This window comes from Protopterus annectens, chromosome 11.part0, assembly GCF_019279795.1.
Source record: "Protopterus annectens isolate FY-2018-M chromosome 11.part0, PAN1.0, whole genome shotgun sequence".
NCBI lineage: Eukaryota > Metazoa > Chordata > Ceratodontiformes > Protopteridae > Protopterus > Protopterus annectens.
The window spans coordinates 529,797,591-529,824,151 of record NC_056745.1 but is presented as its reverse complement, the minus strand read 5'-3'; the positions used below and the strand labels follow the sequence as shown (position 1 = coordinate 529,824,151).

Below are 26,561 nucleotides of genomic sequence, written 5' to 3'. Positions count from 1 at the left end.
TTGTTTTTAAATTAATGGAAAACGTAAGGGAAATAAGAGAGAAATAGAAGATAGATGGGAAAGGAAATGAGGAATTTTGCTGCTTGTACAAGCACAGCAGCTTAGTCATTGTAAAGCTGCTAAGCAGCATGCCTTGAGTGAGAGTTGCTGCCAATTCCTATTGAAATAATGGAATCAGCATGGCATATTTTTTTTGACTTTGTTATAAAGTTTGGTAGACAAAATACTATTTCTTTAGTCTGCAAAGTGATATTCTGCCTGTTAATATAACATTTTGTGAGTGAGTATAGCACACAAGCCACTGAGAAGCAAAGTCTGATAAAATCTCTAAGGCTGGTAAGCTTTTCTGATCTCAGTTTTCTGGTAGTGAAGTACATGCCTTGCAACCATTTTTTTTGTGGCCAGGGATAGCACTATCATGGTAGGGGCTCTGAGTGAGAAGAAATAAAATAGGATGAGGAACTTGCTAAAAAATACAGGTAACATATGTGGTGCCTTCAGCTGGAGGCCTTCTAATGTCCATAGGATACAGCAAGGGGCAAGTGTGTGTGTGTGTGTGTGTGTGTGTGTGTGTGTGTGTGTGTGTGTGTGTGTGTGTGTGTGTGTGTGTGTGTGTGTGTGTGTGTGTGTGTGCATGCAAGCAGGAGGCAAGTGTGTGTGTGTGTGTGTATGTGACCTAAAAGCAAGGGGGCAAGTGTGTGTGTGACCGCAAGCAAGGGGGCAATTGTGTGTGTGACACCGCAAGCAAGGGGGCAATTGTGTGTTTGACCGCAAGCAAGGGGGCAATTGTGTGTGTGTGTTTGACCGCAAGCAAGGGGGCAATTGTGTGTGTGTGTTTGACCGCAAGCAAGGGGGCAATTGTGTGTGTGTGTGAGACTGAAAGCAAGGGGGCAATTGTGTGTGTGTGAGACTGCAAGCAAGGGGCAATTGTGTGTGTGTGAGAGACTGCAAGCAAGGGGGCAATTGTGTGTGTGTGTGAGACTGCAAGCAAGGGGGCAATTGTGTTTGTGTGAGACTGCAAGCAAGGGGGCAATTGTGTGTGTGTGAGACTGCAAGCAAGGGGGCAAGTGTGTGTGTGAGACTGCAAGCAAGGGGGCAAGTGTATGTGTTGAGATTACAAGCAAGGGGGCAAGTGTGTGTGTGAGACTGCAAGCAAGGGGGCAAGTGTGTGTGTTGAGATTACAAGCAAGGGGGCAAGTGTGTGTGTGAGACTGCAAGCAAGGGGGCAAGTGTGTCAGACTGCAAACAAGGGGGCAAATGTGAGTCAGACTGCAAGCAAGGGCCAAGTGTGTGTGTGTGTGTGTGTGTGTGACTGCAAGCAAGGGGGAAATTTTGCCTCTTTCAAGATTTCTTGTGCTGTGAAGTTCATAGATACAACTGATTGAGTAGATTTTACAGGGAGCTAAGAGATGCAGGGCTGCAACAATTATTAGTGCTGCTTATGTCTGCTTGCTTTGCTAATATCACAACAGGTTGTTTGCTTTTGATGCATAAGGCTGTGGTTTCTACTCACATAGATGCATTTGTGAAACTGTACTGCATTGCAAATGGGGTGAATGATGCACTCCTTTCTGGTGAAGAAGATTGTCATCCATTCCCTACTGCAGTATTACCAGCTTATTGTTCTTGTGTAAGATAAGTAAATTATTCAAAAAGGGCAACTATGACATTATTTGTTGATGACATGACATCTAATTTTTGGCTAGCAGCAACCGCTTCATTAGTTACAGATCGCTTTAATGTGGAATTATTTACAGGACGTTTACTGCTTCAGAAATTGTGCATATGTACTGATACTGGTGGACTGTAGAAGTCTGACTACACTTGTGATGGAAATATTCAGAATTGGGCAGTATTGTCATTATTGGTGCTTGCATTTTGTTGCACTGTTTTCAGGAAAAATGTTTGAAACAGTAAATATAAAACACCCACTAAAACTGGACTGCATTGTACAAGGAATATAATTATATACAATCAGGAAGGTGTATTCAACAACATGTGCATTTCTCGTGTGCAAAGGGTCTGAGAATTTTAAAATATCACTAACTGAAAGTGAAACTTAGACTACCACTGGCTGCATGTGTTATCTTTGAATGTCTGTTTCAGTGCTGTTGCAATGTCCAGATTCTGACTGCAAGCAAGGTCGAAGTGTGTGTGTGTATGTGTCCGCAAGGGGGCAAGTGTGTGTGTGTGTGTGTGTGTGTGTGTGTGTGTGTGTGTGTGTGTTTCCGCAAGGGGGCAAGTGTGTGCGTGTGTGTGTGACTGCAAGCAAGGGGGCAATAGTGTGTGTGTGTGTGACTGCAAGCAAGGGGGCAAGAGTGTGTGACTGCAAGCAGGGGGGCAAGAGTGTGTGTGTGGGAGACTGCAAGCAAGGGGGCAAGAATGCGTGTGTGACTACAAGCAAGGGGCAAGAGTGCGTGTGTAAGCGAATGCACGCAAGGGGCAAGAGTGCGTGTGAGCGTGAATGCACGCAAGGGGCAAGAGAGTGTGTGAGCGCGAATGCACGCAAGGGGCAAGAGAGTGTGAGTGACTGCAAGCAAGGGGGCAAGAGTGTGTGTGACTGCAAGCAAGGCTTCTTATTTTTGGATTGTTAGTCTCAATTTTTGTGGTTTTCAGTCAAACTCTTTCGGAATAAAGTCACTAAATGAGACACTGAGTTTCAGCCTTCATAACCTTCAGAAAAATGCATGCTAAAGCAAGACCTGTTATTCGATCAGCTCTCTCAGTTTTTATACAAGATCAATTTTTTGTACTGTTTTGATGTCCCCCCACATATATTTTGCCTTGTCCAGATTTCCTGCATTAACAGGTTGCTAGGTACATGCAAATAAATTGTTTTTTTAGAATTAGGCATATCCCAACCTCTCAACTGTCCCTGAACTTGGCTCAAAATGTTGCTCTTCCCCTAATAATCCCTCCCCAGAAATTGCTATTTCGGAAGAAAACATGGAGGGTTTACCATTAACTGTAATAATCCAGTTAGGGATAACTTTCATTTCATAAATGCATGTTTTTTTTTTATTTTGTCAGATGCTCAAGTTAGTAGTACTAATATTAAAAGGAGCCCCTTCTTTGACAGGTTACCAGCTGTAGTGTGTGGCTATTATCTTTTTGAATCAATTTTTTTTTTTTTTTTTTTTGGGACAATTGCTGCCAAATCATTAGAGACTGAAGAATGAAATCAATGACAGACATTTAAGTTTCAGATTTCATACCCTTTTGAAAATTCATACTAATGCAAGACCTACTATTTCATAATCTTTCCTAATTTGATAGGAGCAATAATCCTACTTCTATTTATTTATTTATTTATTTTATTTATTTATATTTGTTGACCGGGAGTGTCAGACTGGATGTAGGTCTATTTTCAGCGTAGGCCCGGGGAGAAAAGCTCCACAGTAAAATAGACAGTAGTTACATTGGATTATAATGATTAACAATTTAACATAGCACTTACTTACAACATATTTACAGATGAAGAACATAGTACATCAATAGACAAATAGAATCTTTATCTGTAAAGTACATAACAGACATTAACAAATGTTACAATGAGAAGTTCCTGCTGTATAATAAGTACTAGGCTTATGAGCATCTGAGCTTGCTATAATCAAGGTAGTTAGTGGAGTGGAAAGAAAGGTAGTGGTTGGATGGGGTGGATGATATTAGACTGGGAGTTGCAAGGGCATAGCCAGCATGTTTTAGTTGCGCTTTTAATAAAGTTTTGAAGTGGGTGCATGATGGTACGGAGGTAATTGTGGGTGGGAGTGAGTTCCATAATTTGGCTATGGCGCAAGAGAATAGTGCTTCACCAGCAGAGTTATTGGCTTTAGTGATCTGCAAGTGATTTTTGTTGCTGGATCTTAGTGGTCTGGTGGTGCGATTAGGGTTGGAGTAGATTCTGGAGGGATGGGACATTTAGTGGATGGTTTACTAGTTTGTGGGCGAGTGAGAGTTGATACCACTGAAGCAGGTGAGGGAGTTCAAGCCAGCCCAGTTCAGCAAGTGAGAGACAGTGGTGACTACGGTAGGATGCCCCTGTGGCGAATTTGGCGATTTTTGTTGTAGCAGGTCTCTAGCTTGTTTAGACCACATTGCCTTAGGTTGGTATATATTGGAGAGGCATAAAGTAGGGTGAAGATAAGGTGGGAATTTGCTATTGAAATGTTTGCTGCTTTGGTGAGAAATTGCTCTTTTCTGTGTAATGCTCCTATTTTTTTGTGGACTTTTTTATGGTCATGGATATGTGAATGTCAAATATTAGTTTATTTTCTGTTTCCACTCCTAGCAATTTGGTGTGTTCAGTTGGGTATATAGTGGTGTTGTCTTTTGCTGTGATGTTAAAGTGAGAGTTGTTTTGAGTATGTTTGGTGGGTTGGAAGATGAGTAGTTTAGTTTTGTTTGGGTTGAATATTAATTGGGCATCGGATAACCATGTTTCAACAGAGGAAAAGGCTTCCTGTGTGACTTTTTGCAGTTTTGGTAGGGACTGGGCTAAGCAGATGATGGTTGTCATCTGCATGTTGTATGAGTGTGCCATGTTTGGTGGCAGAGGCTAGATTATTGGTGTAAACAGAGAAGAGTAGGGGTCCAAGGACGGATCCTTGGGGAACCCCTATGGAGACAGGTAGTTGGGGAGATGTCATTCTGCCATACAACGGATTGTTGGCGGTCAGACAGGTAAATCCAAAACCAGTTGTTGACTGATTGTGAGAAGGATAGGTTATTGAGGACAGAGATAAGTTGTTTGTGTGGGACCATGTCAATTGCTTTAGATAGGTCTAGGAAAGTGGTGTGTCCTGAGGTTTTCGCTTGGAGTTTCTTGTTTTATACTTTGCTGAAGGACACTTTAGAGAGCGGAGACATTATCTTTTTGTCCTACTAAAGTAGCAGAGGAGAGATAGCCATTGTTTTTATGCTGAAGGATAGTGTTAGTAAAGGAGAGTAAGGCAGTGGTGGTGCTATGGTTTGGTCAGAAACCATGCTGAGTACTGGAAAGGAGGTTGTTAGTAAGGAGGTAGTCTGAGACCGGAGAGTGTATGCGTCTCTCTAGTATTTTGGAGAGTGGAGAGAGAATAGCTACGGGGCAGTAATTGGTTGGGGTGGATGTCTCCACTTAGGGCTAGTTTTGATATGCATGAGATTATTAGTTTTCTCAGTTTTTGAATGTGTTTGTTTATAAGGGAAACTTTATGATTGTGCTCTGTGGGTACTAGGTATGGTGGGAGGGTTACTATGTTAAGTTGTAGGGCTGCTTTATGTTTGAGTAATATAGTTGGTAGAATATGTGGGGGTGCATAGGGATGGTTCTTGAGCTGGTGGGAGGGGAGTTGAGTGTGTGTGAGACATGGGTGGTGGTGTGAGTAGTAGTAGTACAGTGGTAGTGGTTGAGTGGGGGAATGATGGAGCTTTAGTAGGATGTAAGATATGCAAGGAGAGTGCATGCAGTGAGCATAGGTAAGGTATGCTGGTACATGTTAGTTGAGGAGGTGTGATAGTAGTGGAAAGATGGAGGAGGTAGTGTTGGGTTAGCGCTGTGGTTGACTATTGGAAAGATGGGAGGGGTTTTGAGTCCAATAAAGGTGGGACCACCTGGGGCGGGAGGGAATAGGGGGGCAGGGTGGGGAGCAAAGCGGGTAGAGACCCTATTAGTTGCTCGTATGAGGGGGCTGGAAACAATCACAAAGCAAAGGCAAGTATGTGTTAAACAATCACAATAGACCAAGGACTGCTCTGAAACTAAGTCATTTTTTAATTTCTCAAGTGGAAAAACAGGATAACCTTGTATCAGTAGGCTACTGTGGTCATAGTTTAAATTTACAAACACACAGTATTGATGAGTTATGGCGGATACTATTTGGTAACAGAAGGGAATAAGAGAAAGTGGAATGTGTGTGTGTGTGTGTGTGTGTGTGTGTGTGTGTGTGTGTGTGTGTGTGTGTGGTGGGGGGGCTGCTTACAAGCCAAAGGCAGAGTGCTCTCCACGGGAAAATTAATATTGGCTCAAACAGGTAGACACATACTCAAAGTTAACTGTAGCTGTTTGCAGACAGTTCAGACCCAGACTGCGCTTTTCCGTTTGTGCCTTTGTCCCACTTCTATGTATGGCTTTGTCCTAATTTCTTGCGCTGAGGTTCATAGGTATTTCAGGATCAATTTATCCTTGCTTTTGAACCAGATTTCTCTGCTTGGTTAGTACACTGCTATAAAATGTAAAAATAAAATCTAAATCATTGTAGAAGTAAAGCAGTGTGTGTGTCTGTGTGTGTATGCACTGCCATAATTTTTTTTAAATATTGACTCAAAAAGCATGTGGGTGCTGTCATGCAAGTCTAAAATATTTCAAGTTTATAGTGCATCATTTGTTAGCTATTTAAACAGGAAGGGAAAATAAGTGGCAGATTGCTTTGCAAAGTAGGGATTATTGCCAGTGCTATGTAGCTTGGTTTTAAATTTGACAGGAGTAGTGCAACAAAAAAAGTCTCCCACTGTAAGGAGGAAAAGGCTGACAAGCAAACAGTACATTACTCTGGTCACCTGCTGTGACGAGCTGTCAATCACATGCAGATAATGGGTCAAATTACCCTTGGCTCTTTGACAGCTAGGGAAGGTAGGTGTGAAGTGGGAGGGGAGATTCCTTGAAGAGCTAGATTTCAGCCTTCACAAAAGAAAGCAATTTAGCATTTCTAAGATGAAAGAGCTAGAAAATGCACCTTTCAGTTCTGTTCTGTTCTGTAGCATTTGCACTGCTTGTGTTTTAAGTGGTCATTGAAAAAGGATAACATTTTAACCAAAAGTAGGGGATTTTAAGACTGCAGTGAATGCCTGTTAAGTCAATGAAGTGACAGCAGCTTAAGGCAAAACATGGCAGATCTGATGCAATTTTTTGGAGACAAATAATGCATTCTGGGATACTTAGAGGCAGAATAAACTGTCTGAATTTTTTCAATATGCCAGACCCCATGTGGTCAGAGTCAGAAATTGCATCTAAAAATATCTAAAAAACTCAAAATAGTCTGAGTGCTATTAAAATGTAGGAAACATCAAACCATGATGAAATTAATATGTTTTTTGAGTCTGAGGGCGCGGTTGTCCTTTAAATCAAAATCTGCTTTAACAAAGTATTAGTTTAAGGATGTGCATGCTTATGCAACCAACTTATTGTACGTTTTTTATTTTTTATATTTTTCCTCTAACAGATTTGTTTATTTTTCAATTGACTTGCAGGTCACATTAAAGGTGGGAAAAGTTTTGAAATTATTTATTGTGGTCTAAAAATATCACAAAAACTTGGCATTTTAACAGCGACCTGTACAATTTTTATATCCACTGTGTGTGTGTGTGTGTATGTTAGCTTTTTATTTTAATATTCTTGCTATTTACTACAGCTGCTATTAATTCCTTTCGATATTCTAACTTGTGTTGTTTGTATGCTTAATACTAGTTTTAAGCAGATATGTCGTTCTATGACTTATACTGCAAAATAGAAATTCTGTGATGTCATTTGAACACTAGGTCTCTTGTTTCTGTTTGTTTCATTGGGAAGTTGTGACAGGAAAATATTGCATTGGTTTCATTTTTTATTCATTTATATGATATTTACTACTGATTTAATACTGATGTTCTTCGTGTTTCACTGTTGCAGTCATCACACTTGGGTTATCCTGCCAAGGGTAGCCCGCAGTTGGCCTAAATACCAGAGGCGTAGTATTTCTGCATTGGTTGCTGTTGCTTCAGGACTGACGTCAGGTCATCAGTGGTATAAAAACAGGCAGCCAACGCCATTACATCAATCTTTCTTGCCGAGGAGCCTGAAGCAGAAGCAGTTCGCACGAGTGCCAGTCGGCTGCTTCCTGAATTTTCATTTCCAAAACTGAATCATCTTGAAGTCTTCTAAAGCTAAGTACCTCGTTGGGAATCCTTTTTTCTTGCTCTAACCGATGTCAGAAAAAGTTAACAATTGTCTCGCCTGTGGAAAGAAAATACCACACCGAGATTTCCATTCTTGCTGTGCCACCTGTTTAGGCCCAGACCACGACGTACCTCTCGTCGGTTTTGTGCTTTGTTCAACACCCAAACTATTTGTCGTCGGGATCTTATTTTAACTAAATACTTTCGTTCTCAATCTCCATATTCCGAACTGGCTTTGGTAAGCCATCCAACTACTGATCTTCAGAAAAAAACATAAGGATAAAGACAGAGCCAGACCGCACAGGTCCAAAACTGCCGACGATGCTTCCATTAAGCTAGTCGCCAGTTCACCGGTAATCAGTGAGGTACTTTCTCAGCCCCTGATGCCCGCTTCAATGGATTTGCAGGCTGCTACAGAGACCCGTTCGGAGTCTAGTATGCAGCAAGACTCTTCTTTGAATACGGAACCTGTGGATGTTTCTACCTTGGATGGGTCAGGAGCAGCTATGCAGGCACCGGCTTCTGAGGAATTTCTTTGCACTACCAATATTCGACACAAGCCAATGACTTCTTTCGCATCTTCAGTTCTTTCTAAAACTACCGAGTTTCTAAGGCCAAGAGTACGAGCTACGCCTAAAAAAGCCACAACCCAATCTCAAACGCCTGCTTCCTTGCCACAGTCACAGATGCTTAAAATGGCAGAAGACCTGATCATGCTGATTAGAGGAAGCCAGCCTTCCCCTGCTAAAAGAAAAAATGACTTGTCCCCAGCAGCTTTATCTGACCTAGAGTATGACAACTGAGGTTTCTGATTATGAAGACATGCCCTTATCTGCCTATGAGGATTCAGATGCAGAGGAATCCATTCCTTTTGCCTCCCCTTCAGAGGATCTTTCTTTTGGTGAAACCCTACATACTTTGAGAGAGCATTTCTATTGGGAATTCCAGGATTATCCACAGTCCAAAAAGAGACTCAGGGAGTTTTTAGACTTACCACAGCACAGACTCTTAGCCATCCCTCTGTTCTGGATGTTGTGGATGATTTCTTTATGGAGTCCAGTCTAACTCCTGATACTTCACCCCCTGCTCCCAGGAAACCTGACAGGTACTACAGAGTTCCTGACTCTCACACATTTCTTTTCAAAAATCCTTCTGCTGACCCTGAGGTAATCTCCCAAGGACCTAAAGGAATAAAAGCCACTACAGCTAAGAATCCCACCCCCACTTGGACAGGGATTCACAAGCTTTAGACAGATGGGATAAAAAAGTATACATCTCTGCAACTCTTGCCATTAGGGCATTATATTATCAGTTCCACAAGCTGAAATACCAGCAACATACTATGGAACTTAAGCAAAAATGATCTACTTTCCATGACTGTGCAGAAAATAAAGAATTACAGGAGCTTATGCACTCTGCAAGCCAAGTCACCAAGCATACCCTGCAATGTGGGTTTGATGCCCTAGAAGCATCCTGCAGGGCAGCGGTCATAGGTTCTGTGCTCAGAAGGCATGCCTGGCTTAAGAAGCAGACCTTGCCAGACCATGTCAAATCAAAATTATTAGACGCACCTCTGAACAAGGACAATCTGGCACCAAAGCAGAAGAGGTTTTAAAAAAAGATGGAAGAAAAAGCTAAGTCTCTGCAGACAGTCAAAGATTTTTTGCAGGTGCAGCCTCTAAGATTCAGTAGGCATTGCCACTCAAAACATTGGTCCTTTCCAGCCCCCTCAAGGTAACCTCAAACTAGACCTACGGGAAACGGACCCCCCCCCCCCAGCCTACAGTTTCAGGGTATGCAGAGAGCTAAGCAATGGAGTACCTCCACTTCTAAAACGGGGAGTGCTAAGCCACCCCCCTTATGGGAAGAATTCACAATGACTTCTCAATTCCTCCCCTGTCCTCTGCCCAGTTGCTCATGCCCCTAGGAGGAAAACTTGCCCACCATGCAAAAAACTGGACCTTCATCACCAACGATCGATGCATCCTCAACACAGTATCCCAGGTGCACAGATTTTATTTCCACACACTGCCAACCCCAAAAGGGTTCTCAGACCTTCCTCCAAACCAGTGGGCAGAGGCACAAAACCAAGTTTAGTCCCTGGTCTCCATAAGGGTAATTCAGCCTGTTCCTGCAGACCAGATAGGCCAAGGTTTTTATTCCAGACTTTTCCTGGTACCCAGAAAAGAGAGCACCTAGCGCCCAGTCTTAGATCTATCCATTCTAAACACCTTCCTGGTGGTACTAAAATTCAAAATGCTGTCCCTACACCAGCTTCTCCCTATGCTGTCAAAAGATGCCTGGTTAGCCACCCTAGACCTAAAAGAGGCCTATCTGCACATCCCTTTCAGGGACTCATGAAGGAAATATCTACGTTTCAGGGCAGGATCTATGCATTATTAGTTCTCTGCACTTCCCTTTGGCTTATCCTCTGCTCCCAGAGTTTTCACAAAATGCCTAGCTCCAGCCATTGCCTATTGCAGACAGAGAAATATTCAAAGTTTCCCATACTTGGACGATTGCCTGATCCAGGCAGACAGGAAAAGCTGTTGCAGTACCTGACATTTGTGAAGGACTTTCTAACCTCCCTGGGGTACACTATTAATGAAAAGAAATCCAAACTGGTCCCCAGTCAAAAAATTGTAATCCTGGGAGCAAGCTTGGACACAGCATCCCAGATGGCATTCCTTACTCCAGAAAAACAAGCCTATCTGACAGGCTACTTCTCTCAAACGGCCACCAGAACCCAATTATCCGCAAGGAAAATTCTGCAAGCTCTAGGGTTCATGACCTCCTGCATTCTTCTAATTCCATATACCAGACTGCATATGAGGAAACTTCAGTGGTACTTAAAAAGTCTTTGGTGCCAACATTCTCAGGACCTGGAAACTATCATACCTTTGATACCTTGTCTAAGGAAAGAGTTCCTTTGGTGGGCAGCAGCATGCAACCACAACAAGGGGCTTCCCTTTACACAACCCCACACCGCCCTGACCCTAACCACAGATGCATCAGACTATGCCTGGGATGCACACCTGGATGGCAGGTGCATACAGGGCCATTGGGACCCAAATCAAATACATCTGCACATCAACCAAAAAGAGGTGCTAGCTGTTCAGCATGCCCTGACAGCTTTCAGACCCCTACTCTCCCCGAGGCCTCTCATGATCAAAACAGATGACACCACAGTGATGTGGTATATCAACAAGCAGGGAGGGACTCACTCTTATGCTCTCTGTAGGCTCGCCATGACCCTTTGGCACATGGCCTCAGCCATGCAAATACACCTACTAGCACAATTCCTGCCAGGCTCCCTAAACTCTCTGGCAGATAACTTAAGCAGAAACCTGCTTGACACACATGAGTGGCAGCTAAACCACAGAACCTTCAACCTTGTAACCTAGAAATGGGGCACCCCGAAAGTGGACCTCTTTGCCTCCCACTCCAATCATCATCTCAGCAAATTCTGCACTGGTGAACCTCACAGCAAGGCCTGGAAAGTGGATGCTGTATCCTTCCAATGGGTAAACCTCTCGATCTATGCATTCCCCCATCTACCAATCATTTCAAGGGTGCTGTTTAAAATAAGGGAGGAAAAACCAAGGGCAATCTTGATTTCCCCAGACTGGCCATGCCAGCACTGGTACCCACTCCTGCACAGCCTGTCACCTCTACTACCATGGCACCTAGCTCAGATCCCAACACTCCTGACCCAGAAGAATGGAGAATTCATGCATCCACAATTGCAGACCCTGAACCTGGCAGCCTGGCTTATTCCCTGACCTTTCCTCCAGCTGCCAGCCTAAGCAAACAAGTCCTGGATGTTATACGTGAGGCCAGACGCCCCAGCACTAGAAAATCTTATGCTGACAAGTGGAAAAGGTTTTGCACCTGGATCCAGGCTAAGGGAGCCGAAACAGCACAACCCTCCCTACCTCTCATCCTGGATTACCTAGCAGACCTACTACACAGGGGTCTATCCTTCTCTTCTATTAAAATTCATGCCTCTGCCGTCTCTGCTCATTACAGTACAGAGCCACCTCTCTTCTCACACCCTCTCATCAAACAATTCCTAAAAGGGGCCACCGAGAAGAGGTCCTACCCCAGCTTGGGACCTTAACTTTGGGTTGGAAAAGTTCACCCTACCCCCCCCCCCCTTTGAGCCTGCAGCTTCAGCAGAGTTAAAATTCCTCTCTTGCCATCATTCAGCTAGAAGAGTTTCAGAGCTACAAGCACTCATGGCTGTAGAGCCCTTCATCATTTTCCATGCTGACAGTGTCTCCCTAAGGACTAACCCATCCTTTATGCCTAAAATGGTGTCCAGTGTGGCTCTCAACCAATCCATTAATTTGCCCACCTTTTTCCCTAACCCACAAAACAAGGGTGAAAGGATTCTGCACTCTATATGTACACAGACAGCTCAGATTCTACCTGGATAGGACTAAATCTTTTAGAAAAACTGACCAATTGCTAGTCAGCTTCGCAGCAGGGGCAGAGGGCAAGGCCATATCCAAACAAACAATCTCAAAATGGATAGCACACTGCATCTATTTCTGCTGCAAACAGCATGGGAAACTACCCCCAAAGGGGGTCTGGACACATTCCACCAGGGCAACCTCCACCTCTGCAGTTTTTCTCTAGTAAACCCTTCAAGCCAAATATCTATCTGCTTGTAGGAAATGTTAATTTCATTAAAGGATACCTTGAGGAAAAAACTCACCATTGTTCAAGTAATGCAACATTTTGTGCTGGTAAATGTGGTGGTCCATGTGCACCACCCCCACCTTTATCTGGCTTCCAGCCAGTTCCCAACTGGGAGCTCACCACCTTTTCCAATACCTCACCAGAGTATACTGCTGAGGAGCTCCGTCGGAAGAGGATGTGCAAGAGGAGGCAGTTGGATTCCGCAAGGGAATCTCTTACTAAAAACACTGATTTTGATGAAGGGGAAGAGTCCTCCAAATCGCCACCTGAGGAAGTCTTATTCTGAGACATCCTTGAAATTCTTCGCCAGAAAGCTGGTTGGTCTTCCCAAGCCCCTTCCCAGGAGCAGATGATGTTTTTGGAAGCCTTCAGGTCTGGACCTTCTATGTCTTTGGTTACCCTGCCTGCAGATGAGCTAATAGACCTTGTTTCCTACAGGGCATGGAAGGAACCAGACTCAGTGGAACCAGTTCCAAACACCCTGATAAAATTTTGAGTTCCACCATTGATAGTACTGGACTGAACAGGTTCCTGTAGATGCCATGGTTGTTGCAACAACCACCAAAAAGGAGCTAGCTGAACAGAGGTCCTTTGTCCAACCCCCCCCCCCCAACAGAGTGTCGAGAGCATTGACCAAGGCAGCGAATATGCGTCAGGGACATTTGCCCTGCATTCGCTGAACTACTTGGCACATTTCACCAGATTACAGAGGGACTTGATAAAAGAACTATCTAATTCTGCCCAAGGTCTATGTCTGCAGTGGAATAAAAGTCTTTTTCCTCATGACTGGCCACCCTACAGTCCATTATAAATGTATTTATTTAACATTTGTTGACCGGGAAAGTCCAACTAGGACAGAGCCTATTTTCAGAGGAGGCCCAGGGAGAAATGTTGCAGACTCATGTCTTTGTAATGTGGGAGAAAAACAGATTACCTGGAGGAAACCCACACGAATGCAGGGAGGACATGCAGACTCCACACAGAAGGCCCCACAACCAAGAATCAAACCTGAGAACCTCTTGCTGTGAGGCAACCACATTAACCGCTACACCGCTATGCTGCCCAAATACATCTATGAGATTAGTTGCACATACAACTGAAGGTGGTTGTGTGATTTTGCAGAACCTTTCAAGGCATCATTCATCAATGCTTCTTTTGATGGATCTTCCTTGTTTGGGTTCACCGTAAAAGAGACTCTTTGCTGCAGTGAACAGGACAGAAAGACCTTGTCTGCTCTTGAAATCCACTTTTCTACCCTGCAGAGACCTTTCTATAGGAATCAAAGTGGTGGGAAAAGCTGTGGCTCCAGAACTCTCAAGGTCCTTTTCAGGAATCATGAGAGATTTTTCCCCCAAATGCAGGGGAGTCAGATGGGGGTATAGCTCAGTGGTAGAGCATTTGACTGCAGATCAAGAGGTCCCTGGTTCAAATCCGTGTGCCCCCTGCAAGGGTAGATTTTGGTTGGGAGGGTGGCCTAAGTTTGGGAGGGTGGCCTAATGGTTAAGGTGTTTGCCTTGCAAACACAAGGTGCAAGGTTTGAGTCTCACAAGGGGCAATTGGCTAGGCTTAAAATGGCTCGCAAGGGCAGTTAGCCTAGTATTAATCTAGGAACCTATGTGACACCCCATCCTTATGTACAAAATTAAAAAAAAAAAAAAAAAAAGTTGCACTTAATTTAAAATTGTTTTTTTTTTCTCTAAAAACTGCATTTTACCTAATTTTGGCCTAGCACTCAAGTGTGGGGTCATTTATTGCACTGTCGTGATTATTTTGCTGCTTGTGTATCTCTACCTTTAAATTACTTGTTTTTTTCCCACTTTCTGAAAGTTAAGAAAGTTCAGTTACAGATTTGCTGTTCTGAACTGTTTGGAAGTTTCTAGAAGGCCAGTGCTTGCTTGGGCTAAAGGGAAGTCTCTGTGTTCACCAGTGGGAGTGGTTAACACTGAACAGCCTGCCTGTCCCTGGAGGGGTGGTTACTACCTAGAAGCTGTAGTTTATTGGCCATTTTGGGCCAATTCTAAACTCCTTGATCTCTCTCTCTCTTAAAACCCTACAACTCTCTTTTTGCACGGTTTTGCACACTGAGCAGCATCGGGCAGCACCGCCTAAACAGGTTTAAACTATTCCAGGCTCCACAAAGTCTGTTCTTCACTTTTTCCCTTAGAACTGTTCAAACTCTGAGTAATCACTCTGTTCTATTTCTAAAGCCCTGCACTTGCTCAGCTCTTATAAGGAAACACCAACTAACTAAAGCACTACACCCTCCTTGACTTCTCATAAGTATTAGGCTCCCGATTGGTCCTTCCTGATCAAGTGAAAAATCAGTTCCCTTCCCTAATCTGATCAGTAAAAACAGTTCCCTATACTAATCTGGTATGTCCAAGGGTCAGTTTCAAGGTTACTCTCCAGTCCAGCTGCTGGTGAATCTGGGAATTTTGAGGCAATGTTACAATTGCCTTATGTACACAGACAACCCTCTCCTCCTTCCAACAAACTCTAATACATGTGAGAGATGCAGTTACACAGCCAAACTGGAGGCAGAGCTCTCTCAACCCAAGACTGGCACAGTCAGTCAGGAGGAAAAGGTAACCACCCACACCACAAATCCAGTCCCACACAGACCTATTGCATCTGCATACCCAACACATAAACACACATAAACATACTCGGAGGTTCTAAATAAAAATTTGCCTAAACAGCAAAGACGTCCTAAGCAGATATCCAAGCAACAGCCACCCCTCAACAATACCCACATATCACATATCTCACAAAATCAGTGTGCCTCAGTCACAGCCCTTAAGGCCAAACAACACACCAAATACACTTGTTATAGGGGACTCTATTGTCCGGCACACTGACCTCCCACTCACCAGACTGAACAAGGAGAAGGTCACTGTAAGCTGCCTGTCGGGTGCCTGGATCCGCCACTTAACGCAAGCACTCAGGTCACTCCAAAGCAAGTACAAGTATGACTCCGTCATTGTCCATGCTGGTGTGAATGACCTGAGACGTACCTCATTGGACTACATGAAAAGAGACATAGAGGAGCTCTCTGACCATGTAGCCCAGGCCCTCACCAAGAATGATGCCACAGTATAAAGACAAAATGATCAGTTTCAACAATTGGCTAAAGTATTGGTGTCATTCAAAGGGGATCCAGTGGTCTGTCAGCCTGGGATGACATGCACGACAAGACACGTTGCTTCGCTAGGGACGGCTTGCACCTGTCACCCTTAGGCTTTCGTATACTGGCCAAGGCTCTTGCCACCCCCATAGTGCCTTTTTTAGGCAAGGCTCAAAGGACAAACCCACCTCCATAGACAACCCAAGGATAAAAAAACTAAAGGTAATGCTACTCAGTGCCAGAAGTCTAAACCTCAAGATGCATGCACTCGAGGCTCTCCTCAGTATGGAGAAAATCGATGTCTGTGCAGTAACAGAAACCTGGTTCAAGGCTCCTGAGAGCACCCCAGCACTACCAGGTTATAACTCATACCATGCGTTTTGGCCCCAAAACTCGGACCGAAGCACAAAAGGAGGGGGAGTATCTATATTCATCAAAGATACCTACACCTCCAGGTTAGTGGCACTACACGAAGCATTGAAAACCATCCATGTGCAACTAACAGCAGGCAAAACTGCCTTTCAGTTTGTAGCCTGCTACAGAACACCCTCCCTATTACAGGAACCCCACTTGGCATTCCTGAGAACACTGTAGAATATGAAGGTCTCTCCAAACACTATGTTATTGGGTGACTTCAACTACCCAAACATTGACTGGGAAAATTACTCAAGTCCAAACACCGTCGCCCAACATTTCCTTGAATTTATAAACTCTTAACGCAATGGAACAACTGGTCACCACTCCCACAAGAGGGAACAACATATTGGACCTGGTCATCACCAACATGGGGACTCTATTCCACAGCAGAGGTAAACCCCTCATTGGTATGATCAGCCCGTAAACAAATTTCCCTGGACATCCATATCCCGTCCCCACCCCCAGCCAAGGAAATCACTGTAAAGAATTTCTCAAAAGCCAACTTTGCACTTCTCAAGACTGAGGAGGAATCCTTCAAAGCCCCTGGGCCAGAGGATAATACAGCCCAATCTGCAGAATCCTTTGCAAATGCATTCTATGAGCACCTGCAGGAATGCATGGATCGTGCTATCCCAAATAAAACCAAGACTCACTCCTCCATAAACAGGAGACCGATCTAGTGGACCTCGGCCATAAATAAGCTATACAACAGAAGGAGGAAGCTACTACATGACAGAGCAAAATCCCAAAAAGGGAAGGCATCTCTGATCAGTATTAGCAAGAAACTTCGATCCCTCATAAAATCATCAAAGGCCAGTTTCGAAAGAAACATTGCCCTAGACACTAAAGATAGTCACAAGGCCTTCTTTAGTTATGTCAGGAACATGGGCGGAAACTCCCAGATATGCTCTGAATTGTTGCATAACGGTACAAAATATACCGAACCTACAAACATAGCCAACATCCTGGCAGACAGATTCAGCACAAACTTCTCCCCCCCTTCCCCTCCAAAGGTGCAAATGCCTATCCAAACTGAATGTAACCTCCCTGACATCACAGATGCACAGGTGAAAGCTGCCCTTTCCAAAGCAAAAAACACAGCATCTATGGGGACCGGACAGTGTCCCAGGCTGTGTCTTACACGAACTCCAATTAGAACTGAACCCTCACATTAAGTCACTGTTCAAACTTAGCCTTACTACAAAATATGTACCCAAAGAATGGCGTACAGCTACAGTGGCTCCACTCCACAAAGGTGGTGCCACAACGGACCCCGGAAACTATCACCCCATAAGCCTGACTAGTCTGGTCTGTAAAGCTATGGAGCGTATTATCATGGAACTCATAAACTAAGACATTGGGAGCCTCCAGACACTGGACCCTACCCAATTCGGCTTTGTTAAGGGCAGATCTTGCCTCTTAAACCTAGTTGATTTCTTTGAAACAGTTACCAAAGCCATAGATGAGGGCAAGGTAGTCCACACAGCCTACCTGGACCTCGCAAAAGCCTTCGACACAATACCCCACTCGGGCATCATAAATAAGCTTACCAGCTATAAATATCAACCCCTATGTCACAAGATGGGTTGCAAACTGGCTCAGAGATAGAACCCACATTGTCAGAATCGCAGGTGCCATGTCCGAATCCAAACCAGTTACAAGTGGCGTCCCACAGGGTTCAGTTCTGGGACCTCTCTTGTTCGATATATACTTCTCTGAGGTTCAGGCTAACACGGGGGGCATTATGGCTGACAAAGTTCGCAAATGACTGCAAACTGGGGGCCATAATTGAATCTCCAGCTGACACAAGCATCCTCCAAAAGGGTCTCACAGAGACGGATGCTTGGTGCCAGAGCCACGGCCTCAAGCTAAATGCTAAAAAGTGCATAGTCATCCCCTTTGGGCAAAACAAGGTGCCCACAAATTACCACATAGGTGGTAATCCATTAAGTACGGAAGAAGTAATTAGAGATTTGGGGACCAACGTAGATAGTAATCTCTCCTTTGTAGTTCAAATAAATCCAGTGGTATATCCAAAGGAACAGAAAATGAAACACAAGTGTTTTAGCGCTTTCATTCACTAAATTTAATATGTGAACTTCTTCAGAAAACAAACATAAGTGATTACCCAAGTTCCCTTAAATACTGAACAATATATATATATATATATATATATATATATATATATGTTCATTGTTGATGTCATTTCCTGTAGTGTTCAGTATTTAAGGGAACTTGGATAATCACTTATGTTCACATATTAAATTTAGTGAATGAAAGCGCTAAAGCACTTGTGTTTCATTTTCTGTTCCTTTGGATATACCACCGTATTTGTTTGAACTATTTTGTTGACTTTTGCCGTTTTTTTCGTTTAATCTCTCCTTTGATAATCACGTTACCAAAGTGGTTAGAAAGACCTTCTATATAGCCTACCTTATCACGAAAGGGTTCGCATCTAGATCAAGAGAGGTCATTGTGCCCCTCTACTCATCACTCATCAGGCCCATAATTGAATACAATGCCCCTTTTGGGATGTACCTTACCCGACACCTGCAGCAACTGGAGAGACCCCAAAAGTACCTCACCAAGAGGATCATGGGCTACAAACAGATGTCCAATGCAGCTTGACTAAAGAAACTCCAGCTCTACTCAGTTGCTTACCGCCTACTTAGAGGCGATCTATGCTTGACGTACAAAGCGATGTCAAATCCAGAATTAATGGACATGCTTCACCTCAAAAAATCCAAGTCCCTTAGAGCTACACGCTCCAGGGACCTAAACCTCAGCACAAAAATAAATAGGACATGCTGGAGGGACAGATTAATTTCCCAGAGGCTCCCCTCACTCTGGAATAGAATCACAATTCATGTTAGACATAGCCCCTCACTTGACCCTCTTCAAGCGAAATCTGGACGCGTGGATGGGAAATCGCAAATTCACCCCTGGGATCTCTTCTGTGTACCTGCTAGACAGGGGCATAGTAAACTAATCTTAAAAGGGTACCTTCTATGACCTACTTTACAGAGGCACACTAGGCTAATCTAATAGGGAGGCGGAAGCCAAATACACTCTGGCTAGGCTTATAAATGCACTAGGGCAGATAGTCTAGTATCTACCTATGAACCTATAATAGCTACAATGGTCGACATCACCCACATAGAGGAGGGGGGTCCACAGAATCAAGGATCTCAAGATTCCTTCTTGTACAGGTCCTTTCAGAGCTCCTGAAAGGTTACTTGGCAGTCCTCTGGAGGCAGTTGGGGGGGGAGCTTATCCTTGAACCTAGATGTCTGGATAGCCATCACAAATGTTTCATGGGTGCACAGGATCATATTCAGAGGATGCTTCATTCTTTTTTCCCCAACCACTCCTAAAGAAAAGAAAATGTCTCGCTGATATTCCACCAGTCAGAGGGAGTTTGAAGCTATACAAATCCAAAAGCTGCTAAACAAAAGAACCATCCAAGACGTTCCCCAGAGTCCAAAGAGGATCCAGAATTGACTCAAGTTTCTTTGTAGTGTCAAAGAAAAAAGGGGACCTCAGACCTATACTGGGATCTCCCTTATCCAAATCAGTTTGTAAAGAATTCTACATTTGGGAGGGTCAAAATACAGTCCATTTTGCCCTTCCTGCAGAAGAATGACTGGATGTCCTCAGTCAGTCTTGAAGATGCATACTATCACATCAGAATGAACAGGCAGTCTTGAAGGTATCTATGCTTCCAGCTGGAAGGCAGTCATCAGTTCAGAGCCCTGCCCTATGGACTCACCACAGCCCCCAGGATGTTCAACAAATGCATTGCAGTGATAGCAGCTCACCTCAGATTACTTAGAGTCAGTGTTTCATTACTTGTCTTTCCTTCCTGATCCAAAAAAATACTCATAAACCATCAACTAGAAAGGTTTACTAAAGTAAATTGAAAAGGTTTTCCTTCTGGGCTCAACAGAGAAAGCTGGATCCTTTTATCACCCTACTTCCTTATATTCTTGATTTCCTTGCCTCTAGTTTTCAAGAGGGGGCAAGTTTTTCTGCTGTTAAAGTTCAGTTAGCAGCCATCTTCAACTATCACATTGGAGAGAATGCCTCTACTTTAGCATCATCTAAATTACGTAAGGCCTTCCCAAAGGGTACCTTTTTACTCCGACATCCTGTAAAGGACCCTCCTCCACCTTGGGACCTCGCTGATTTTGCAGTCTTTAGTACACTCTCCTTTTGAATCATCAGCTAAAGTAGATCTCAAGTTTCCTGGAGGGCTCTTTCTGATGGCTATAACTTCCACATCTACAGTCAAAGCTCTATCTTCCAAACCACCATATTTGCTTTTCCACAAAGATATTGTTACTTTGTGCACAAACCTTTCATTTTTACCCAAAGTTGCCTCTGAGAACAACCTCAATCAAATTATTAATTTGCCAGTGTTTTTCCCCCAATTTTGAAAACAAAGGAGAGTACACCCTTCATCTTTTGGATATACATAGACAGCATCAGTTTTACCGTCACAGAACCAAAGAATTTAGGAAACTGATTGGTTGTTTCGTTTCCTAAATACAGAATGAGAAAACTGGTTCCAAAAGTTACTTTGCATAAATGCATAACAGATTGTATTTCCTATGTTTATTACATGAAAGGCAAAACTTTATCAGTGCATCCAAAGGCCCAGTCCACCAGGTCATTGCCTACCTCTGCTGCTTTTTGGCCAGGGCTTCCATTGATGATATTTATGCAGCTTTTACATGGTCTAATATCCATACTTTTATTGCTTATTACAAATTGGACATCATTTCCAGGAAACAGAGCTGCCTTTGGTTCTGCGGTTCTCTGGAACATACTTCCGTAAGAGCCACCCTAGGTTACTGTAGCTGGGGATTTTGTCCCACACATTGAGGAACGAATGAAAATGACAGCATCATGTACAAGATATGTACTCACCATAATGTTGCGTCTGTGTTGTCCATTTTCATTCTTCCTCAATTTCCCTCCCTCCTTCTCCATGTCTATGTCTTTGGAGTAGACCTGACAGATTTGTTGATAGGAACCGTACTTTCTGTTTGAGCTCCTGATCTTTCAGCATTCACTTTTCTGTCATAGGATTGCCATAGTATCTTCTGATAATAATACACATAACAGCAGCAAACTCGATCTGAGTTATTGCAGTGGTCAGGGCCATTATGGGTGAGGGAGGAGCTGAATAGTTGGATCCTAGAATGTATAGAAGGTGGCCAAGTTGGATCCATGGGTTGGTTCTGAACCCACACATTATTGGAGAATGAAAATGGACAACACAGACGGAACGATGTTCATCGTGTTACACTGCTGCAGTCATTACACTTGGGTTATCCTGCCGTCAGGCGGTCCCGCAGTCGGCCTGAGTTCCAAAGTCTTGGTCCGGTGTCGGTTGCCGTCGCTTCTTCCCTGACATCAGTGCGCCAGGGGTATATAAGCTGCATCCAATGCCATTTTCTTCAGTCTTTCTTGCCGCACGGTGCCCGAAACAGAAGCAGTTCGCAAGTGCCGGTTGGCTGACTCCTGAGATTTTCGAAGTCGAATTTCAGACCCGAAGTCTTCAATAAAGCTAAGTACCCCGTTGGGGAAACTTTTTTCTTGCCTCAGACCGATGTCAGAAAAAGTTAATAATTGTATTTCTTGTGGGAAGCAAATACCTCATAAGGACTTCCACTCTTACTGTATTCCATGCCTAGGCCCTGATCACGATGTCACTAGTTGTCGGTGTTGTGCTAGATTTAACAAATGCACTATAAAAAGACGTTTTGATTTTGCTTTGCACTACTTTGGCCGAAGGTTTAATTATACAATGCCGTCTGATCAGCCGACGACCTCAACACCGAAAAAACGCAAAGACAAGGATAAAGACAAGCATCCGAGGTCCAAAACCTCTTCTAGGCCAGTTGCCGGTTCTCAGTGTGGCACTTTCTCAGCCCCTGACACCCACTACCTCAGAGCCACAGGCCGCTTCTGACTCCCACCTGGAGACATCTAGGCCTCTGGAAACTCAAGGTATTGGGCCCACGGAAACTAATCCCTCAGATGGATCCGGAGTTGTTGAGCAGGCATCGGCTTCTGAGGGTGTTTTCAGACCTTCACAACTTACCATTAAAACAACAGCCAAGACAAAGGTACCATTAAAGACAAAGAAACAAGTACAGCATTCTCCTCGACAGTCCTCCATGACTACGAAACAGATGCTTAAAATGGCAAAAGACCTCATTACTCTAATCAGGGGGTCCCTTCCCCCGCCTGAGAAAAGGCCTAGGCGGGATACACAGACTATGACTCCTCTGATCAGGTTTCCATTTCCTCTGATTCCTCTTCAGACCAGGGATACTCTCTACCCCCCTATGAGGACTTTGATGCTGAAGAATCTATCCCTTCAGCCTCTCCTCCTGAGGATTATTCTTTTGGGGAAACTTTACATACCATGAGGGAGCATTTCCATTGGGAAAGCCAGGATTACTCAGAATCCAAGAAAAGGCTCAGGGATTTCCTCTTATTGCCTCAACACAGGCCCCTGGCTATTCCGCCAGTGCTAGATATTGTGGATGATGTGTTCTCTGAATCCAGTTTATCTCCTGACTCTTTCCCCCCTGCTCCAGCCAAGCCAGATAGGTATTATAGAGTCCCTGACTCTCACAAGTTTCTTTACAAAAAACATTCTGCTGATCCAGAAACTATTTATCAGGGTCCAAAAGGGGTTAAGGCTTCCATTGCAAAAAATCCAGTACCCTCGGACAGAGATTCCAGAGCTTTGGATAGATGGGGGAAGAAAGTATACACTTCTGCAACTTTAGCAGTAAGAGCTTTAAACTGCCAGTTTCACATGCTTAAGTACCAACAATATTTAATGGCTCAGTTAAAACAGAAAATGCTTGCAAGCTCAGAAGCTCCTGATTGTAAAGAAATGCAGGATTTATTACATGCAGTTGAACAGGTGGGAAAACATACTCTGCAATGTGATTTTGATTCTTTAGAGGCCTCTTGTAGAGCCTCTGTTACAGGTTCTGTGATTCATAGACATGCTTTGTTAAAAGAACAAAGTTTACCTGATCATGTTAAGGCAAAATTATTGGATGCTCCTGTACAGCATGATACTTTGTTTGGTGTTAAGGCAGAAGAGGTGTTAAAGAAAATGGAGGATAAAGCTAAATCTATGCAAACAGTCAAGGAGTTCTTACAGGTACAGCCACCTCGATTTAGCAGAAATTGGCCAAAAAAGAATTGGTCCTTTCTAGTGTTAAACAGGCCACAGAGAGGCAGATACAGACGCCCAAGAGGCAGCTCTCAACCCCAAGGCTCAAACAGACAACGACAGTGGGGCACCTCAACCCCAAAAGGTGGTGAGGACAATTCTCAACCTTACAGGAAATGGTCACAATGAGTTTCGCCTTCGTATGCCAAGCACGTCCCTTTTGGAAGCCCCCTTAGGGGGAAAACTAGCACTTTTTTCACAAAACTGGCAAACAATCACCCAGGACAAATGGGTCCTGAATATTGTGTCTCAAGGTTACAGATTCCACTTTCATACTTTACCAAGGCTAAAAGGAATGCCAGACCTGCCACAAAATCAATGGGCAGAGGCACAAAAACAAATTTCAGCCTTTATGGACATGAGAGCTATTAAAACAGTACCACAACAGGGACAAGGATTTTACTCGAGACTCTTCCTGGTCCCCAGAAAGGACAAGGCCTGGAGGCCCATACTAGACCTTTCAATTCTGAATACTTACCTGGATATTCTGAAATTCAAAATGTTGACATTATAGCAGCTTCTACCCATGCTGGGCAGAAAGGCTTGGCTTGTTACTCTGGACCTCAAAGAGGCATACCTGCATGTCCCTATCAGACAAAATTGCAGAAGATACCTCTGATTCAAAGCTGGTACAATGCACTACCAATTCTCTGCACTGCCCTTTGGCTTATCTACTGTGCCCAGGGTCTTCACAAAGTGCCTGGCACCAGTAATTGCATTTTGCAGACAAAAAGGAATTCAAATATATCCATACCTGGACAACTGTCTCATTCAAGCAGAGACAAAGGACATTCTTCTACAGCATTTAGCGTTTGTAAAAAGGTTGCTAATTTCTCTACGCTACACAGTAAACGAAAAGAAGTCAAAACTAGTGCCCTCGCAACAGATTATATTCCTGGGTGCCAGCTTACATACAACGGCCGAGATGGCTTACCTCATGCCAGACAAACAAGTTCAACTAACTCAATATTTTCAATTGCTGGCAAGAAAGTCCCATCTCCCTGCAAGACAAATTTTGCAGGCCCTGGGATTCATGGCATCCTGCATACTACTAATACCATATGCCAGACTGCATATGAGGAAATTACAGTGGTACCTGAAAAGTGTTTGGACTCAACACTCTCACAGTTTAGAAGCAGCAATACCAATGATTCCCTACCTACAACAGGAGTTTCGATGGTGGACACAGGCATGTCACCAAAAGAAGGGTCAGCCTTTTACCCAACCCACAGCCAGGCAAACTCTAAACAACAGATGCTTCGGATTACGCCTGGGGAGCACACATGGCAGGAAAATGCATTCAGGGCAAGTGGACCACAGACCAGATGCATCTTCGCATCAATCAAAAAAAGATGTTGGCTTTTCAAAATGCCCTAACAGCTTTCAAGGACCTTCTACATCCAAGACAATTACTACTAAAGACAGACAACACCACAGTAATGTGGTACATAAACAAGCAAGGGGGCACTCATTCTTATCCCCTATGCAGGCAAGCCATGACCTTGTGGAACACAGCTCTAACGTATCAAGTCCACCTGCAAGCACAATTCCTGCCAGGAAAGAAAAATACTCTGGCAGACAATCTAAGCAGAAATATCCTGGACCCTCATGAATGGAAATTGAATCCACAAATCTTCAGCATGGTAACGCAAAAGTGAGGATGCCCAGACAGATCTTTTTACCTCCCCACTGAATTGCCAACTACAAAAATTCTGCACAAGGACTTATCACAAACAAGCATGGAAAGTGGATGCTCTTCGGTTCAGCTGGAAAAACCTAAAAGTTTATGCCTTCCCGCCACTGCCTCTCCTTTCAAAGGTACTCCTAAAAGCCAGACAAGAAAAGCCACAGATGATCCTGATTGCTCCAGACTGGCAACGCCAGCACTGGTACCCTATTTTAAGGAACTTGGCTCAAGGCCCACCATGGATTTTGCCTCAAATTCCACACCTTCTGACTCAGCAAAAGAATTAGATCCTGCACGGTCAGCTCAAAACCCTAAACCTGGCTGCATGGCAGATACATTAGTCAAACAGGCAACACCTCTCTCTAAACCTGTTATGGATGTCATTTTGGAGGCCAGGAGGCCTAGCACCAGGAAAACTTACTCAGAAAAATGGAAGAGATTCTGCACCTGGAACCAGGCTCAAAACCTTGACCCTCTTGTTCCAAACATTCCTCAGATTTTACAATACTTAACTGAGATGCTGGATAGAGGCCTATCCTTCTCATCAATTAAGATCCATACCTCTGCCATTTCAGCACATTACAACACGGATCCTCCTTTATTCTCTCATCCCTTGCTAAAGCAGTACCTCAGAGGGGTTAAAAACATAAGACCGCCCCGGAGAGCACCAACACCAACTTGGAACCTCAATTTTGTTTTGGCAAAACTGACCCTACCACCTTTTGAGCCAGCCAATACAGCCGATCTAAAATTTTTATCATGAAAAACAGCTCTGCTCTTGGCAGTAACTTCAGCACGAAGAGTCTCAGAGCTACAGGCATTAATGGCAGTGGAACCTTTTATAATTTTTCATCAGGACAGGGTATCTTTAAGGACAAACCCTACCTTTATGCCAAAGGTGGTATCTAGTGTGGCTCTTAACCAAACCATCCATTTGCCAACTTTTTATCCAAACCCCCAGAATAAAGGGGAGAAACTTCTGCATTCTTTGGACATACACAGGCAGCTACGCTTCTACTTGGACAAAACAAAGGATGTAATGGGATCCTATCTCGCCTACATTCATGACAGATGGGTTCGGAGCCGATCCATCGGCTCCGACTCGGCAACTAATACACTAGCACGAAGTCTCTCATTGGCTGGGCTACTCCCTATCCCAGGATGCACTACACCTGCTTCCCCAGATCTCGTTTGCCGCTTTACAAGCTGGACGTGGTCTCGACTTGGCTGGAGCTAAGTGGTTTCCTTTTACCTTTTACTGGTCTTTGACCTTAGGGATTTTCTTCTGAATTTGATAAAAAAACAGCTGTTTTAACAGCTATTCTCTGTATTTTGTGTGTTTGATAACTTTTTGGGTGTGTAGTGATTTACTGATACTTCTATTTCGTTGTCGGGCAAGGCCCGTTTAAGTTAGAGGGCCTTTGCCCTACCTTTGAAAGTCTGTGTCATTATTT

At 43.9% G+C, this 26,561-nt stretch overlaps 1 protein-coding gene and 1 non-coding gene across 4 annotated transcripts in view; both read left to right on the top strand.

Annotated features, from left to right (window-relative positions):
• Positions 1-26,561, top strand: part of TBK1 (TANK binding kinase 1) — a 3,544,425-nt gene that overhangs the window by 1,105,159 nt on the left and 2,412,705 nt on the right. The window lies entirely within an intron of this gene.
• Positions 13,988-14,059, top strand: TRNAC-GCA. The gene has a single exon. It is a non-coding gene; the product is annotated as a tRNA-Cys (tRNA).